Source organism: Ceratotherium simum, chromosome 12, assembly GCF_057802395.1.
Source record: "Ceratotherium simum simum isolate JZ-2026a chromosome 12, ASM5780239v1, whole genome shotgun sequence".
Lineage (NCBI taxonomy): Eukaryota > Metazoa > Chordata > Mammalia > Perissodactyla > Rhinocerotidae > Ceratotherium > Ceratotherium simum.
Window position 1 is genome coordinate 62,580,824 of NC_141911.1, and position 21,105 is coordinate 62,601,928.

The window sequence follows — 21,105 nt, forward strand, 5'->3', positions numbered from 1 at the left end:
TTAAAGACAGGTCTACTGGTAACAAATTTCCTCAATTTGTGTTTGACTGAGAAAGTCTTTATTTCTCTTCTTTTGAAGAAAAATTTCACAGGGTACAGAATTCTAGGTTGTTGGTTTTTCTTCTCTCAATGCTTTAAATATTTTTGTTCCATTCTCTTCCTTTCTTGGTTTCTGAGGATAAGGTAGATGTAATTCTTATCTTTGTTTCTCTTTAGGTAAGGTGTTTTTTCCCCTGGCTTCTTTTAGAATTTTTTCTTTATCTTTGATTTTCTATAATTTGAAAATCATATGCATATCTCTCACTTTTTTTGGCCTTTATCTTGCTTGGTGTTCTATGAGTTTCTTGGATCTGTGGTTTACTGTCTGACATTAATTTGGGGGAAATTCTCAATCATAATTGTTTCAAATATTTTTTATCTTCCTTTCTCTTTCTTCTCTTTCTGTTATTCCCATTTCTCATATGTTACCACTCTTGTAGTTGTCTTATAGTCCTTGGATATCCTGTTCTATTTTTTTTTTTTTTTTTTTTTAGTCTTTGTTCTTTTTGCTTTTTAGCTTTCAAGAATCCTATAGAAATATATCCTCTAGCTCATAGATTCTTTCCTCAGCTGTGTCCATTCTACTAATGAGAGCATCAAAGACATTGTTTCTGTTACAGTGTTTTTCATCTCTAGCATTTCTCTTTGGTTCTTTCTTAGAAGTTTCATCTCTCTGCTTACGTTGCCCTTCTGTTCTTGCATGCTGTCTACTTTATCCATTAGAGCCCTTTGGATATCACTCATAGTTGTTTTATGTTACCAGTCTGGTAATTCCAACATCCCTGCCATGTCTGGTTCTAGTGCATGCTCTGTCTCTTCAAATTGTGCTTTTTGCCTTTTGGTATGCCTTGTAATTTTTTCTTGATAGCCAGACGTGATGTACTGGGTAAAAGAAACTGCTGTAAATAGGCCTTTTGTAGTCTGGTGGAGAGGAAGCATTCTATAGTCCTATGATTTGGTCTCAGTCTTTTAGTGAGCATATGCCTCTGGACTGTGAACTTCACAAGAGCTTTTCATTTTTATTTGCCCCCTTTGGTGGGACTGGATTTGTATAGTGGACTAAAATTGGGTATTTCCTCCTGGATGTAAAGCTCACAATCTTGTGCCTCCCTTTACCCCCAATGCCACATGACTGAGTACCCTGGAGTGTTTATGTCTCAGAGTTGTCCATTCTGAGTCTCCAGCAATTCACCAATTACAGTTTAGGTTTTCCTCTCCTGGAATTGGTTCCTAGGCAGTTTCCTCTCAAGCATCTCTGCTCTGAGGATAAGCCGTGACTTTGCAGTTCACCAGTCTGTCTCTCTAATCTTAGAGGCAGTGGTTTGCCCTGGCCCTCCCCTCTCTCATAGATCCAAAAAGAGTCCTTAGCTTTCCAGTTTGTTCATCTTTTTACTTGTTGTTGGGATGGAGTGATGATTTCCAAGCTGCTTACATGTGGAGCTGGAAACTGGACCTGTAGGTTCTCTTCTAAGTACAAGTGCAAGAGAACACAATTTGGTATCCTATACTCACTTTCAGTGGCTCTCAATTATGGTTATTTACTTTACTGTCTTTCTCTTCTTATGCCACCCAAATTAATCAAGTTTCAAAATGGACAGAATTAAAATTGTACTCTTTGCCAATATCTTGAATTTAAATAACAAAATAAAATAGATCCAGAACTGTGAAAACAAAATAAAAATGTCATGATGTAGGTTCTAAGGAGAGGAGAAATCCTTAAGTAATTATCTTTTCTGTTGATAGACAAAATTATAATTTTATAAATAATGAAAATAAAGAAATATTTTAAGCTTTTTATGTATAAGTTTTTGTATCTCAACCTGAACTTTGTGGTTTGTTAAAATAGTAAGTAAAAGTGGAATTATTTCTGGCTGTGCACTGTAAGTCTCCTTTATGCCAGTTTTCCACTTCCTCCCAACACGCTTCTCACTAGCTAGCTACCTTGACACATAATTTAGGGGAAAAAGGGACTCATTTGAATAATTTTTACAAATCCAGATATAAGCAAGCATCATTTTCTGATTCTCCATACTGTTTCTATAAGACAGAGTCCTCTAGTGAATCAGAATTACCGTGCTGCCTATTGTAGGTCTGCAACCTCAGGAGTCCCCCGCCCAGGGAAATTCAAAACTGGCCCCCCATACAGAGAGCAAGGAGAGACTGAAAAAAGAGGCAGGCCTCTCCAGATTGGTAGGTGGCAGGTTTAGTAAGCAAGGGAACTTACATACAAGGCTTGTCTTGGGCAGCGGGAAGATGAGTAGATCTCCTCACCCGCCCACTGGAATCTTAAAAGTCTCTATAGAGGCCTTAATGGACTTCAATCACATTTACAGTCCAGATGGTCTTAATAACACAGTAGTCTCTCAATGCTGCATCCTTAAGTGGATCCTACTGTAGGAACGGTGGGAGGAATGTACATTTCAAGGATGAGGATGGGGTAAGGAGCCTCTGATGGCCCAGGTCCAGCTCGCAGGTCAACTGGCAGACATATCTTTTCAATGACTTCCTCCAAAACCTGTTGGGACAACATTTCAGTATGGAAATATTATTAGACAAATGCCATGATAAGTTTGTAACATGAGATTGTAGGGGAGGTAGGGGTGGATATTATCATTAAATAAGTAAAGATAGTAGTCTGTTAGTGCACAGAAGACTTAGGCATTTGTCTGAGGTCACAGATAAGGATTTATTCTGTGCAAGGGAGAAAGATCAGATAAAAGCTAACCCCCAATTGTAAAGGAAGTGGGGTATTTCTAAAGTTACTAAAATATAGGTCACATACCCAAACAAAGAAAAGGATCTAGTTTGCTAGAGAAGCAAAATTTGAGAACCATCAACAGTAATAACAATAACACAGTAAGTATAGAACTCTCCACCATGAGGGGACAATAGGCCCAAGAGGTTGGTTAAGGGTGAGTCTGCAGTGAGCAAATCAAATGGCCTTGTCTCATAAGATAGGCAGAATTAAATCTAGCGAAACTCCATCTCTAATAGCTTTTAAGAGCACACATGGTGTTTGTTTTAGGGCCTTCTCACTGTTTCATACCAGACCCGCCTTGGTCAGTGCAACTACGAGGCAAATAGACTTTACCCTGCTGTTCGAAAACTTCTTGCACTGAACTCATTAACGGTGAATTTACATTTTAATACAAAAATATTTTTCCTTCTTATAAAATAGAGCAGACTGATGTAGATTACCTTGTTTGAACTCTGCTTGTGTCTTCAACTGGACAGCAGGCTTTGTTATGCCTTTCATCCCACTGGACTTTAAAAGTAAATAACCCATGTTTGATCTTCTTGTAGTTTAATTATATGATATACAATATGTTTCCTGTTATTGTAAGTTTGTAGTAACTACCTCTATTTTATGTATACATATCCACACATGTATATGCATACATACATATGTATATACAAATATATATATATACAAATGTTATGTTTTAACTATTACTTGTTTAAGATTTTATGTTACAGACTTTTAATATGGGACTTTTATAAGAGCACTTTCTTGCCTATGGTGAAAACAACTCATCTGAATTTGTCTTCATACAAGACCAAAATAATAATTTAATATTAATACAAAACTGTCAGTTAACACTTATATAGTACACACCATGAACAGGTGCTTTTTTAAAGATTTTTACCTATCTTGGCTTCGTTAAACCTTACCATAACCTTATAAAATAGATGATTATTCATTCTATTTTCAGATATGGGAACTGTGGCATATGGAGGTTAAACAACCTGACCAAGGTAGTTTGTTGGTAGTGATGGAGTCAGGATTTGAACCTACAAAGTCTGGCTTTTGAATCTGTCTTCTTCCTAGTACACAATATTGTCTCCCCAGGTGTGAATTAAATATGTTCCTAAGATATAATACCAGGAATAGATGGCAGTATAAAAGTACTATTTTTAATTATCTTCAAATAAGTGGAGATTAAAAAGTGTACCTTTTTTACGTTAGGGGAAAAGAGAGCATTCTTTATATGGTTAGCAGGAGCTGTGAGTTAAGGAGGCTATAAAGTTGTACTTTTGTATCTTAGACTTGAGTACAGTGATTTTGGGACAAATTATTTCAAAGCTAAATATATTTCCTTTCTGATTTTACTGGAATTCATAAACCCCAAACTGGTATTTAGAAACAGCAAACATTCAGCAGCCCGAAAAGATACATTCAGTAAGTGTGTTTTCACAGACTGTTAAAGACAGAGTGAGGGAAATATATAGCAGGGGCAGAAGAGTGTCTCTCTGGTGATGTCAGAGAAGAGTATATAAAAGCAATCACAAAATTGGGCAAAGAGATTCCAAAACCAAAAATAGCCTGCAGAACGACCCTCACTCAGTCACCATTGCTGGGCTGCTGGTCATTTGCATGATTGCTCTCAAATCAATTTCTTGCCCTTCCTTTGCTCTGCTCTTAGTCACTAGAGGCTAATATCTGCAACATACCCCAAGCTCCCTTGCTCACCGGCTCTGTCTAATGTCACAGGGAGAGATTGGAAGGTGGAGAGGAACAAGCCAGAGCATATCTTTCCCATTTTTTTTCTGAGTCCCTGGCAAAGGCCATATTTCCTCTCTGCTTCTAGTTCCTAGCAGCCCTTCTTCTGTTTTAACAGTTCCCACCTGGTGGCTCAGACTCCTGGGCTCTGGTAAAGCAGGGGATGGTGATGGTTTTCTTCTCTTGCTAAACTCTGGATTGTCTCAGCGTGTCTCATTGTTTGCCCTTCCAGCTCATCTAATAACTTTGTAACCGTTCTCCATAACAAATTACCTCTATTGAAATTTCTGGTCTAAGCTTTGTTTTCCTGACTGGACTTCATACTGATATAATTTATTTGAGTAAATAAGCAGGATAGATATTATAAGAAAATAACCTGTTATTTTCAGATGCTTATGGAAATTCCAGATGCTTATATAAATTCCAATTTATAATTCATTAAACAGATGTTTTGATTCACTAAGTAGGCCTGGAAATCAGAAGAGAGGCCAGCAGGGGAGTTAAAAGAGGGAAAATTATCACCATTGTGAATGAAATCTTCTAGAGGCAGAGCATAGAGGAGAAAAATGGCTAAGGATAGATCTTCTAAAGAAATCAAATCAAGAGGTGAGCAGATGAAGAAAACTGATGAGGACAGTTTTTTACAGCAGATGAGACTGATAAGGAAAACCGATGAGGATACGAGAGAAAGATTTTAACAAAAAATATATATATTAATAGTATTCACCAAACATAAATTATTTAGAGAACTCCACTGGAGATAAGGGCTGAAAATTGCCACTGGATTTGGCATGTAGAAGGTAATTTATCCTGTTGGTAAAGAAAGAAAAATTTGGGGGAGGAAATCTGGAGAAATATAAAGATGCAGACCTATTGTTTGTGAAGAGGAAACTGCCAAAATAAATAGTCAAATGAAAAGTATTAAGGACTGAAAAAACATGGTATATTTTTGTTCCATTCAGAATTTGTCAGTTTTTTGAGCATACTGTTTGGTAAGGTCAGTTGTACCAACAATACAAGTTGGATTGACCCCTAAAAGTGCAAAAAGGATGGCTGTTGAGGCTTGTAGTGATAGTGCATCAAAAGACCAGACATGGATCCAAGATCAAGAAGAACGTGAGGCATGGAAAGAGTTAATAGGATGGAATAAATTGTTGGTCCAATGGGCTGGGTATCATTAGGGTATAGAAAAAGAGATCTTCTACCACCTAAAGGAAGATGCCAGCACTGCTTATGATTGACATAGGTGTAGGACAAGGAACAGCCACCATTAAAGATGGCTGGAAAAAAATAATATCTTTTAGGGCCAAGAATATGTATAGGACAAGAAGATGAATAAAATCATCTGTGTAGAGGTTGAGGATGAAGGAGAGTTTATTTGTGATGGACTTGAGTACATGTATGTGTATGTCTGTGTATGTGTGCTTGTCAGCTTGCCTCAGCCATTCTAAAGGGCTTTAAAGAGAATGTAGAACTCCTTTGTGAATTAGGTGCTCAAACAAAGTGAAGAGTGAAATTTAAGGAGAAGATATTAGCAAGAACTTTTCTCTGTCAACTTTGTTTTCTATGTGGTTTATCAAGGAATTGTTATCTTACATACCTAAAAGTGTACATAAACAAACACACATGAAAGAATGAAAATATATTAACTATGAACTCTAGAACTCCATTTAATGGCATGATTCAGGAAAACAAAAAAGCTAATTACAATTTAAGATTATCTGTAAGATATTTTGGTGGTATCTGACTTGTGATGCTAACTTGGTGATCCTCTTATACATCTTCTAACCAGCTTTGTCTTCGTTTTGCCAGGTGTCTATAGAGGCCAACTCATCAAACCAAAATGTGTTTAGTCAGGAAACATTGCAGATTAAAAACATTATTAACCTTTCCAAAAATAATTTGAAAAAGCTTTTGGATTATAGACTTGGATTATTTCACACTACATTTCCTTCCACTAACAAATATAAATGACATTTGGCAGAGTTTCAGAAAAACCATCAAAGCTTAAATCAAACATTTGGAGAATATTGTCTCTACTCATGCAAGTGATTCCTGAACACTGTGCAATCATTTATTTGCATTGCTTCCAAGAAAACATTCCAAGCAATATTTGAAAGAAAATAAAATCCTAATCTTTTAGAGTTCCACTGAAGCGAGTTCCAGGAAGAAAAATCAAGCATGAAGTTTAGTTGTTCTACATGAAGCATTTACCCAAGTGTACGTTATGCACATTGTTAGCTACGTAAGCCCGGGCCCAAAAGCATAGACGTCTTCAGGTTAAAACAACTCTCTGTGAACTCTTTTTCCAGAAATTCCTTGTGCCTTAGGCATGAGGGTGAATGAACTGAAAGATTAAGTCAGGTGAGCTAAATAGAAACAAAAACTCTTAAAACTATGCACAAGATGTTTCTAATAAAAGGGAGACAAATAGTTCTGCCAAGTTTTTTTACATCCTGTGTTAGGAAAAGAAAAATAGCAAAGCTAAAAGTACCAAATAAGAAACATAGACCCTAGGAGAGATAAATTTATCAGTTCTTTTATTTTTTTCTAGCTATACAATTTTTTTCTATATTAGATAAATTTATTTGGGATTTATAGAGGGTGCATATGCTTGCTCACAATATGGAAAAATAAAAACAGAAAATAAAGACAAGAAGGGAAAGAAAATAGAAAGAAAGAAAATGTATTATTACTTTGGGTACTAGGTAATGTGTTAGACACTTTTGTAAATATTTTAGTCTTCAGTTTTCTGAAATTTTTACTAATTCCACCATATTTCCATGAGACACATGTTCTCACTGAATCGATTTTAAATGCTAACCATCTGAAACAGAGTAATGGTTCTCAATTTTCCTTTTGAAGGCTGTTGGGAATAGCATGAATGCTCTTAGATTGCTGGATAAATTTCTGAAAATGTTGAAAAAGGTGGAAGGAAGTTTTGGGATGAGGAATATAAGTATCATGCAATATAATCTTCCTATCAATGCTCAAATTGATTAATGTTCGATTAATTTTTGTCGGTTCTTGTCTTGATTGATGTTTGTCAGTTCTATGTTTCCTACGGCTGCCATAACAAATTACCACAAACTTGATGGCTTGAAATAACAAACTTTATTCTCTCATAGTTCTGGTGGCCAGAAGTCCAAAATCCAGGTGTCAGCAGGGACACGCTCCCTACAGAAACTGGAGAGGTGAATTCTTTCCATGCTTCTAAATTCTAGTGGTTGCCACTTTCTTGGCTTGTGGCTACAGCACTCCAATTTCTGCATCTATCTTCATGTCGTTTTCTCTTCCGTGCCTGCCTTCTCCTCTGTGTGTCTCTTATAAGGACCTTCGTTGAATTTAGGGCCTACCTGGCTAATCTGACCTGGATCTCCTCATCTCCAGATCCTTAGCTTAATTACTTCTGCAAAGATTCCTTTTCCAAATAAAGTAACTTTTTTTTTTTTCCCTGTCCTCTTGCATGTAATTTATTTGAAGTCATTTTTTTCTTGGAGCCCAGTGATTTCTTGTTTTCATATGGAGCAATTTCTTTCTAGCTTTGCAATATAGTTGTCATTCCGAAACCGAATAAGGTAACTTTCATAGGTTCCAGGGATTAGGATGTGGACGTATCTTTTGGGAGCTACCATTGAGCACACTATATCTACCATCTGTAATGCCTCAGGTAAAAAGAACTTACTATTTTCTGAGATGACCTGCTAAGACTCTGATGCTGAAATCTGCTTTCCTATAGTTTCATCATAATGATTCCAGCTGTGCCATTTGGGACTTCATAGAATGAGTGCACTATCTTTTCTACAACATAATCTTGCAAATATTTGAATGTTGCTGTAATTTCTCCTGAAAATGATTTTGGTTAAAATTTTGACATTCCTGAATTTCATTTCCCTGTGACTTCATTTCTGGGATTTTCTTTTTTATCTTATTCCTAACAAGTCACTCTGCCTCCTTCAAGACTGACCTGAGGCCTACTGACAGGTCCACTGAGTGTTTTGCTATCATATTTATCACAAAATGCCGCAGTGTGTAATATAATAATATATTTCCTCTTTGTGGTGCATTATTCTGTTTCAATATTTATAGAAACATCAGGATAGATTATATGGTGTTTCCCCTAGACAGATTGAATGTAGAGGATTTTTTAAAAACTTACTGCTATTTTTTCTATTTGTGCTAAATTTCTTGGGTAATTTATGGTAGGTGTCATTCCTATTCTCTAAAGAGTTGGTGAAACCCAAACAGAACTATTAATTTCATTCTCAAAAAGTCACATTGAGTGATCTTAGAGGCAGTGCAGAGCTACAGATAAAGCATCACTAGACATATTCTGTCAGGTGGGAAAACATTGCAGAATCCCACACAAGCATACAAGGAAAGTTGATTTCTACTGGAGTGACAAATGAAGAAGTGTGTTGATATAAATTTAATAGAAAATGATTTAATAAAAATAATAAAAATTATTTTTGAAATATGCTATTATGTTACTATTTGGACAATTCTATTTGAAATTATTTCTTTTTTTAAATCATTTTTTTTAATTCATGATAAATGTAAACCATAAATGAGGTTTTAAAAAAAATGTAAGATCTGTCAAAGTATTGTCACTGTAAAATAAATTAAAGGCAATTCCAGACTTTTGGATTTTCTGAGAGCTGAATCATTCATATATTATCAGGAATGCAGCTTCACAAATATTCTCTTATTTCATATTGAAATATGGGCAAAAAATTACCTCAAATATATTCAAATGGCCGTTCCCTTAGTTTCAACAGAAAGGCTCACGAAGGACAGTGCCGTGGATGTAAGCGCATGTGAAACTTGCTCGCTTTCATTCCCGATCTTCTTCTTCCACCAACATACACTTTACATGAACATCAAGGGCTTTGTCTCTTGGAGGCAGTTCATGCACTGTAAAATGAAATGAATGAATGGCCTTGGTATTGGTTACCACGGAATTTGGTTTGATAGACTATACTAATGGAAATGCTAGGTACTGAAATAAACACAGACAAGGAGATAATGAGTCAAACAAAATTTAATTGTGTTATGCAAGTAAAGTCCAAAATGATGTTCTTGATCAGCAGGCAGGTTTCTTCCAGATGGTGGTCAGAAAACACAGGTGATTGTTTTCTCCTGTACTACACGCTTCCCACCCATGGCTTCCGAGTTCTCATGCTCTTCTGTATCAAACCAAGGGGGAAAGAGCAGGAAGAGACAGAGACTGCAGGTTTCTAGGGGCTGGGCCTGGAAGTGGGGCATGACACTTTCACTCACATTCAGCTGATGAGAATTCAGTCACACAGTCACGCTTAGTGGCCGGGGACTCTGGAAAATGTGGTCTAGCCTTTTGCTCACAAAGAAGAGAATCTGAGTTTAGAGAAGAGCTACCAAGGCTCTGCCATACCAGACAAAATACTTCATTGAAAAATACCATTTAAACTAATTTCTTGGTTTTAGGGGGTATTGCAATCCAGATAATAAAAGTTTATTAGTTAGGAATCAGGGATAGCTGTAGAATTTGTGGGGCTCAGTGCAAAATGAAAATGTGAGACCCTTGTTCAAAATGCAGAGAAAGTACCATTAAATATACTAACATATAAAGCTTTTTACTTTAAAAATCTGACATTACTTATAAACATTGTAGGGAGTAATAGTGATACGTTGTTTTAATAGCGTATACTGTATCAGATGAACCCTCTTGAAAAAAATACTGGGAAAATATATAAAACAACTCATAAGTAAACCAAACAGGCAGGTCTTGAGGGACCACAATCTCTGGAAGAAAGGAAGCCCATAAGATTAGCCAAAATTTGGATTTTTCCCAGAGGGCGTTAGTTACCAAAATTGTAATTCAGGGGTATTGTGCTCAATCAGAAAACTGGAGTGTCGAAAAGGACCGTGTACAGAATTTTCAGGGCTGCCCAAGAAGCTAGGAGATGAAGGGCAAAAATCCAGAGAGAAGGAATTTTCAGGGCTTGCACAGGACATGTATTCCAAGAAACAAAGCAGAATACAGTTGCTGGGAAGCTGAAGTGTCGAGCAGAGATTTCAGCAACTGTGTGATCCTGAAGAGAGAAGGTGGATTTCACACCCCATCGCGGTGGAAGTACTTCAGAAAACACCTTAGACTTTCAGTTGAGACAATGGAAGGACCACAACTTGTGAATGACGGTTACTCCTCAGGAGCACAGGTTGTACTCTGCTATGGTGTATCATATAGTATATTCATGCCGTGTATGAGCTGTGCTATGGAGAGGTCCATGTGGCAAGGAACCGAGCATGGCCTCGAGCCAACAGGTAGTGAGGAATTGAGGCCCTCATGCAAGAGCCCACGAGGAACTGAATTCTGCCAACAATCAAGTGAGTAAGCACGGAAGTAGATCATTTCCCGAGTAAGCCATAGGAAGCCTGCTGCCCTGCTAACTTGGCTTCAGCTTGTGAGAGCCTCTGAAGGCGAAGGTCCGGCTAAGCCAATCCTGGACTTCTGGCTTATAAGAACTGTGAACTAATAACTGTTGTTGTTTAAACCAGTAAGTTTTGGACTCATAATAGTAGATATCTAAAGTGGCTATAATATAACTGCAAAATTGGAATAGACTAGGCTTAACCAAGACGCAAATCCAGCCTAGACAGAATGAGAGTGATCTGCTGGCATCCTATCTGCCAAAAATAAGATCGACCAGAACGTCTATAGTTTTTAATACATGATGTTTGGCACCTGTTCAAAATTTATGAGACATGATAAAAACAGAAACAAATGACTGACAAGAGAAAAAAAAAACAGATCAGATAATAAAAAGACACCAAGAGTTGATTCAAAGTTTGGAATAATCAAACAATGACTTTAAAATAATCAAATAGGGGGCATGTAAAGCATGCAGTGTGTCTACAAAGCATCTAATGGAATTTTAAAGTAAAATTTTGAGCTCTAAATGCACATTTTAGAAAAGAGGAAAGGTTGTAAATCATTGATTTAAACTTTCAGTTCAAGAAGCTTGTGGGGAAAGAAAGCAAATTAAGCCCAAAGATACAGAACAAAAGAAATAGTAAAAGGAAGAGGAAAGGCAGCGAGAGAGACATAAAACATAAAATAGATCTAGAATTTGATTCTCTGAAAATTTTAATTAAATTGATAACCCTTTAGCAAACCTTATCAATAAAAACAAACCACAAAACTTATCAATATCATAATAAAAAACAGGACATTAGGGGGCCAGCCCGGTGGCGCAAGCAGTTAAGTGCGTGCGCTCCACTGTGGCGGACCGGGGTTCGCCGGTTTGGATCCCGGGCGCGCACCAATGCACCGCTTGTCAGGCCATGCTGTGGCGGCGTCCCATATAAAGTAGAGGAAGATGGACAAGGATGTTAGCCCAGGGCCAATCTTCCTCAGCAAAAAGAGGATGATTGGCAGATGTTAGCTCAGGGCTGATCTTCCTCACAAAAAAAAAAAAACAGGACATTAACCAAGATCTTACAGATGAAAGGATATTATGACTAGTATATACTAATAAAGTTAAAATTTTTGAAATAATGGACAAATACTTAAAATACATAGCTCACCAAAATTGGCATTCGAATAAACAGATAATCTGAATGGTCCTATTAAATAAATTGGATCTGTAATTAAAAACCTACACACACGCGTGCACACACCTGGCTGTAAGCTCTATTTGGAAAAAAATAACTTTTGACTCATTTACTTGAAACTTAGGTTTGAGCTGCCCCAATTTAATCAGAATTACACAAAACAGAACAACTCCAAGTGGAAAAAACATATGTCTTCTAAGAAGGAGAAGTACTAGATAAGAAGTTTGCTAATTATGAAAATTTGGAGAGTAGGAACAAAGTGAATTTCTGGGACATTGGTTTAGTCCGAGATTCTGCACGCTCGAGCTGCATCTGAGTCCCCTGGAAAGCTTTTCAAAAACGCATATTCTGAGACCCTAAGCAGGAATTCCCTGATTCAGTAGCCCTAGTACAGGACTTGGGCACCTAGGTTTTTAATAAGCTCCGAGGATGCTCTAGTGCACATCAAGATTGTCTACGATGCTGCATAAAGTTTTAAATAAAAATGTAGTACCAGGCAAGGAAGTATCTAGTCATTCTTTGGGGTTTCCCTGGATCATATTCTACCATCTTAATAGGGCGAGTCCATCAATAAAGGAATTGAAAACTATATCTGCATACATTGATGTGACGGATATTACTATACATTTTCTGAAAGGTAATATGACTCAATGTGTCAAAATTCATAACCTGCGACTTAAAAATGTATTAAATTGTACTACTGAACTATATATAATAATAATAAAATATACAATAATAAAATAATAATAATATGCAATAATGATAAAATACACATGCTCATGGACGTTCTGTTAAGTCCATAGTGCAGTCTCTGCTATATTTTAAGTGCTGAGTACATGTTAGCTATTATCACACATACTTTTTTGAGGCAAAATGTTTGCAGACAGAAACAGTGCAAGTAACTGTCAGACTAATTAGGAGATTTCCCAAAATATTATCAGGGTTTTCTTGAGCAATATTATTCTTGAATTTAAACTTTGTTTATATGTCTCCATGTTTCTCTTATTTTTCCAATTTTCTAAAAAATGATAACATTACTTTTACAATCAAAAGAAAGTTTTAAAAGAAAATTAGAAGTTTCACTGAAAATCTTGTGTGATAAAAATATTAAGATAGAATATACATGAGGAGAATAAGTATAAATTATTTAGACGGAAAAATGAAGAAAACGTTGTGCATTCTTCAGTTTCCATTTTTCAGGAACACTGGACTTGAGAACAAAGGGAACTTTTGACTGGCACATTCATAGCATGATAGTCACAGTTATTTAACCTCATATTTTCTAAGTCATTCTTATAGATTACCTCAAATTTAATGTGGTAGGCTGATAATGACCCTAAAGAAGCCTATGGTTGAATCCCCAGAACCTATGAATGTTACCTTACATGGCAAAAGGGACTTTGCAAATGTGGTTAAGAATCTTGGGATGTGGAGATTATCCTGGATTATACTATGGGCCCAATGTGATCACAAATATCCATATAAGACGAAGGTAAGAGGATCAGGGTCAGAGGAGACAATGTGATAATAGAAGCCGAGTCAGTGAAGGAGACATGACAACACTACACCTCTGTCTTTGAAGACCCAGGAAGGTGTCATAAACCAAGGGATGCAGGTGGCTTCCAGAAGCTGACAAGGCAAGAAAATAATTCTCCCTTAGAGCCTCCAGGTAGAACCAGCCCTGCTGACATCTAAGCTTTAGTCTGATGAGATTCAATTGGGGTTTCTGATCTCCAGAAATATAAGATAATACGGTTGTATTAAGCCATAAGTTTGTGGCAATTTGGTAAAACAGCAATAGAAAACAAATACAGTTATTCCATCTCTTTTTATTTTCATGAATTTAAAAATGCATTAGAAATAATCTAATGCATACTCATACTTTGTATAAAATCTAATTAAACTCACATCTTGCACATAATATGTTAATTTTTATAACTTTTTTTTTTTTTTTTTTTGCTGAGGAAGATTTGCCCTGAGCTAACATTTGTGGACAATACTCCTTTTTTGCTTGAGGAAAATTAGTGCTGAGCTAACATATGTGCCAATCTTCTCCACTTTATATGTGGATCCCTGCCACAGCATGGCTGACAAGTGGTGGAGGTCCGCACCCGAGATCCAAACCCACGAACCCAGGCTGCCAAAGTGGAGTGTGCCAAACTCAACCGCTAAGCCATGCGGCAAGCCCCTATAACTTATTTTATTTTTTGGTAGAGGCATATTGATGTAGGAAGGATTTCAGAAGTGTATGTGCTGCCTCCAGAAAGTATTTATGAAAACTTTTAGGCACCTGAGTTTTACATAAGTCAACATGTGCAAAACATTTTTTGTGGGAGGTTCATCTAACTTGGTATGACTTTACAATACCTTTCCAATAAGCATAAAATAGTTGATGGTGAGTCTTTTCATCATTAGAAAATTCTGTACATAGACAACTAGAAATTTTTGTTTGTAGATGTGCTAATATTACAACAATATAAAAGTAAATATTTGTTCAGTATCTTAGCTGGAAATTTTGGATCTTACTATTCTTTTCTCGGATGGAAATTGCAGCCTATACTCCTCTGAGTTGTTATACGCAATGATTTTAGAACTGAGGACACTAACCTTCCCAAGAGAGCTGCCTTTTACATCAAGTAGACAATCTGGGAACTGCACGTAGCTGGCTTTTACGTATTAAGTGAGAAACTCTGGAATCATATCTCCTTGGTGTGGGACAATGACTTGAAGTTGGATTACTCCTATTACATTAAAACTTCCTTTCCTTTAATTATGTAATTAAAACTTGCGAATAATTTCTGGGACAACTGAAGCAATAAATCCACAGAAGTCAATTCTAATGTGTTGGAGGGAAAGAATGAGGTTCCTAGTTGGAAATCTATGGAAGAATGAAGAATATCACTAGGGAAAAAAAGACATGCTGTGGAGAATCAGAGCCTGCTCAGATAGTGGATAAAACAGTAGCGCCAACCTCCCACTAATTACAGAGGGTGTTTACTGTGGAATGTCATTTTTATTTAGGAACTTGTGAATTAACAAGTCCAAGTATAAACACATCTTAGTATGATTATAAAGATGTAGTTTATGAAACATGCTTCATTGCCTTATATTTGAATTTCTTATTTCACGGGATTATTGTCCTTAAAAATTTTTTTTAGTCACAATACATTTACTTCTTTATGTCATGGTCTTTACCTTTATCTCCTCCCTTTGAAAAATCATATATATATATATATATATATATATATATATATATATATATATATATACACACACACACACACCTATCTCATCTATGTGATATATGTGACATATAATATAAAAAACATATGTATATCATTTAAAATCATATATATGCAACCAAATAATTCTAAATGCAGTCTTAGTTTCATCCTTTTATTCTACTATTATTAAAGATGAGAGTATCATAAAGGATAAGTTTGCATTTAGAAAAAACATCTGCCAAGTTGATATTTTCTCCCTGGTAGGCTGTCCCTGTTGTGTTTCTGATTGTGTGGTTAATGAATTTTCTCCTGGCAAGCTAACATCTCTTTGTTTAAAACTATTCATTGCTTTTATTTGGGACTGGCTGTTGATCACAGCTTTGGTACAGCAAAAACAATTGTGTCCTATCCCTACATCCCTTCCTGCTATTTTGAAATGGACTATTAGGTCTGTCACTTAGACAATTAGATAAATAATAGCTGTTGGGTTTATTGTTTTTGAAGGTCATTTTTTGCAATACCTTAGCAATGTCTATTAAATAGCTGATCAATGTCTGTTGGATAGAAAACATAAATTCTTTACAGGAAAATAATTGAACTCTGAGACAGAAAAGCACAAATATAAAATACATTGCCTTTAATTCCTTTTCCCATTTCCACAGTTCACAATCTGCTGGGAGATATTTGTTAGAATGATGTATGTGTTTAATTTCATCCAAATAAGCAGTGGAAGAAGTTTGAGATCTTAAGCATACATCGTGCATTACAACTCTACAAATTAGTTGTGATCTACAGGTTTCACCCTTTTTTAGGGAAACAGAAGTTTGTCATTTTTATTCTTTGGTTTACATGATTGATCTGGGACCATGTTAATTCTCACGCAACTACATGTATCTCCATTATCTCATAGAAAGCGCTGAGCACCTTGCTTCTCGATTGCTCTGGCAGCTTCATCTGCCTTTTGCAACACGTAATTCCAGTCAGGCAGCAAGTGGAGATCAATGTGGAGGACAACAAGGACCTCTCAGGACTGTAAAGCCTCTTCTCTTGAGTACCATTCCTACGTTTGTTCCAAGACAAGGAATTTATGAATATCACTGTTGTATTTTTATGACTCCATAAGCTAGCTTTAAAGCTTGGACTAAATAATTTACACCACCTCTGTATTGCTAATTCCCTAGCCCTGCCACAATTTTTGTTTCTTTGCTTGTGACTCGTCGCTAGCTAAACAATTACACATCAGTTAAAAGCATCTTCAAAACACTTCCTGTGATGCATTTGCTTAAAGAGTTGACAAACCTCTCACGTGAGGTTTTCCAAAACACTGACTATTTCCAGGTGTACTGTGACAGGGACAGCTACCGATGCAAAAACAAATCATAATCCCTTTCCACACTGTTGAGTTATTGCTCAAAATTGGCAGACTGACCCATATCAACATTTCCTAGCCACAAAAGGTGAACATAAGAAATGCCTGTATTCCCAGCCAGGGCAATTAAGATGTAAATATGACTTCTCCACCTTCCCTCTTCTTGGTTCTGCTGGCTGGATGGCAACGGACAACCTTGAAAGCTACACGTTGCAGAAGTCAGACTCTGTCAGCCTTTGTTCCTGGATGCTTGTCTCCAGCCAAGTCCACTGCCCTTTCTCCTTCCTGTCACAGATCAGGAACAACAGCTTTTGAATTTGTGTGATTGAACAGCAAATTTCCATGATGTTAAGCCTAGCTATTTCTAATGTTTACCTTATCTAATACACTTCTGAATAGACTATCATCATCAATATTATTTTGTATTACATAGCAAGTTAATTTAGGTTAAATAGACACTAATCTCCAACCTATATGTGGTAAGAAAAGTACAGAAGTTCTCATTAATTTGGGTTCCAATAATTCTGAATTTTGATCATTCAGTATTATCTTGATTGAAATTTAACTTTTCAGGGGCCAGCCCCGTGGTGTAGCAGTTAAGTGCCCGCTCTCCGCTGCTGGCGGCCCGGGTTGGGATAGCGGCCCGGCACCAATGCACCGCTTTGTCAGGTCATGCTATGGCGGCGTCCCATATAAAGTGGAGGAAGATGGGCACAGATGTTAGCCCAGGGCCAGTCTTCCTCAGCAAAAAGAGGAGGATTGACATGGATGTTAGCTTAGAGCTGATCTTCCTCACAAAAAAAAAAAAATTACCTTTGCAATTTCAATGAATGAATGAATAAATAAAATAATTAGCTACACAAATAGTACTTTAAAAAAATCTACAGGTATACATTTAACATAGCCAAAAATATAGAACATTTGGAGAAACTCAGCTATATATGATATAGACTAATAAACTCAATATCAAAGACAGAGAGGCCTGGGTTTAGTCTCAAGGTCTGACATCTTAACTGGATGATTTAGTACAAGTCTCTACTTTATTATTTGAAAAATGAATATATCAATTATACCTATCTTAAAATGTTACTCAGCATTGACAGAGGTCACTGCTACAATTGAAGGGCTTCAGACAGTTCTGAGCTTAGTTATAACGAAAAAATTGGGGTGGTGTCAGAGACATTTGATAGGGAAGGGTGGCACAGAATAACTCACTCATAAAGTGGAAATGGGTTAACCCACAGCATGCTACAGGGAGGGAGGGAGTTCAGGGCAAGTCCACTGCGTACATGATCAGATTGCTTCACTCCCCATGGAGTCCATGAGGAAGCCCTCTGAGCACCTCCTCACTCCCACCTCTGTGTGGGCCAAGCCCCTGACTCTCCGCTCTTGGAGACAATACAGGCTGCTTGGTTTACTTATGACAGTTTATGGATTGAGGGCCATTTTACTAGAAAAATCAGCATCAATATGCCCTGCAGATGATGAAACCTTGATGGAAGAAGGCAAGGGCAAGCCTGAACAATGAGAGAAGCTGAACTGTTTATCACTGGAAGAGTAGTCGGGTTCTCTCATCAGCAGAGAGTATGAAGAATCAAACACTCTTGGGTTTTAGCCAATGCCTTTGCTTAATGGTTAGGCAAATAGACCCTAGATAAATGCACAATAAAAACTCTCCTGTATGGGACAATTATGGAAATCTCTGTGAGAATTTTGAGGAAGAATTAGAATGAGTTATGTGAAGCCCACCAAAAAACTTAGTTGTCAGCTCTACAGCAATTAGAATGCCAAGGCAAATGCTTAGTCAGATCCCTAATGCTAGCTACCTGGCTTCATGAAATGAGTAGGCGTGTTGCTGCTGAGGTCAAGCATGATTGGAACAAAACAGTCTCTTGTGGCCAATGAAATAGCTAATATGATTTAAAAACAAACAAACAAAACTACACTTAATATCACCTGGAAAGGAAATCATTGAAAATCCCCTTGAGTTAAATTCCCCAGGACAAGGGCCATAGAGAACAGGTGACTGGATTACTTTGAACGTTTATCACAGTCTCCAGAACTACAACTAGTTGGTAAAAGGGATTATTCTATCCTCTTCTAAGCATTGCTTGTTCTACAACATATATACAACTTCAGATAACACAATTAAAGATATGAAACAGAAAATACTCAATATTTACTCTCCAGGCCACCTGGATATATCTCTTCTGATCATGGTACATGCTTAGCTGCACAGAAATGGTCAAGGGAACTGTTATCACACGAACAAAACATATTTGTTATCACCCTCAGAGCATTGGTCTTTTTGAACTTTGCAATTGGTAATTGAGACACTTGATACTTGAATCAGTTAATGGAAAAAGTTTTAAGGGATGGCTTAGTAGATTAAATAAATTTGTAAAGAAATTGAATATGAAAGTAAATAGGTACAGATTCTATTGGAAAAAGTTTCTGGACTTTGATACCCCTGGTGGATGATTAGAGAGTTTCTGAAGAAACTGAATAGACCAAGAGAAAGAGACATGGTCTTTAGACCGTTGATTATATCCTAATACAAAAGGAAGGCTACTGACAAATCACCACAGATTGATGTATACAAGTCCAGTAGACAAGCCCAAACACTAAGCACTTTTTCCCATCCTCCTGTAAATGTTTTATTATTGAATTTGCATGAGCATCTGAGGATCATTAGATAAAGATCAACTAAAAATCATCAAATAGTGAAAATGAGTGGGGGGAGAGACAAGGGAAGGATAATTTTCAACATAAACATTTTAGTAACTTTTGATTTTAAGACTACAGGAATTTATTTAATTTAAAGTCTAAATGAAAATTATCATATGGGCAGGAGGGGGAGAACAGGGAGAAAATATCAAAGATATTGCAACTTGATTATTTGGGATTCTTCTTAAAACAAAAAAAGCTATTGAATGCCCAGCATGACTATTCATGGTTGATATGCCTTTCTACATTTTAATATTAGTTATGTATGTAAATCTGTATGTGAACAAATGTTTTTAAAAACGCAATCTCAATCCTTTTGTAATTTAGTGGATTTTTCTTTTGCTATTATTCACTAAAATACATAGGGTGCTTCATTAACAAATGCATTTACTCTAATGGTAGTTACATTTATAGCATGTTAAATGGCATTATTTTTAGGTAACATTTTATTCATATTCACAATCAATCCATAATATTTAATGGGAATCCAAAAGATGACATGCGTGGTAGAGACACTTAGTTTAAATTTGGTTATTAGTTTTAGGCTGATTATATTTTGGTATTTTGTGTTCATTTTTTACTAAGAGGGAAGAACTGAGGAAGAAAAACTGAGACAGGTAGGTGGTAGGGGTCCCAGATCTTTTCCTGTCATTTTTGTAGAGATAAAACAAAAACACCCCCCATTTACCCTATGTGTCAGGGATCCTCAAGACCACCCTCGGGTTCAAGGATTCACTAGACAGACTCACAGAAAACTCACAAAAACTGCTATACTCATGGTTACAATTTATTACAGTGAAAGAATACAGATTTAAATCAGCAAAGGGAAGAGGCGCATGGGACAAAGTCCCGAGAGCCCAGGCAAAAGCTTCCAGTTGTCATCTCCCAGTGGAGGTGAACAAATAGCACTTTATTTTCCAAGCAATGACGTGTTAACATTACATATGGAGTATTGCCAATTAGGGAAGCTCACCTAAGCCCTGATCCAGGGTATTTATTGGGGGTCCATCACATAAGCATAGAGCACAAATGTAGCTGGACTTGGTTAGTCTCAAGTCTCTCCTGAGGTCAAACAGATACAATGTGGCCCAAAGCATCCACCGTAAATCACACCATTAGCATAAATTATCTGGCATGGCCCGAGGCCCCAGGTATACAAAGGCACTCTTGTTAGGCAGGAATATTCCAAAGGCTTAGAGGTCATCTTCCAGGAGACTGCCAAGGCCAGTTTATTTATTTATTTTTCGATCTGCAGGGTTTGAACACCCCAGACCTGCTGAGTTAACCCTTTACTGTGCACCTATGTGAGAATTGTCCTGATACCTGCTGTCAATGAAACTGAGTTCAATTCTAGATATACCTAATGTCAATCTATACAGAGGCAGAAGGACTTTCTGGACCTCGTTTTTTCCATCACTGCCAACACTAGGATTTCTTTGAAAATTAAGAAATAAGCATGTTACTTCCTGGCTTAATATGCTTCTATACAGTCCACTGCCTTATGATAATTTATATTTAATATCCCTCCCTGAAATATGTTCCACTCTCATATCTCATAAAGTCAGAATTTACCCTTTGCTTTTTCTACTCATTTTTCTATATTCCAATGCCTCTAAAGTTTTCAAAATTTTCTTCATGTATCTTTTTTCCTTC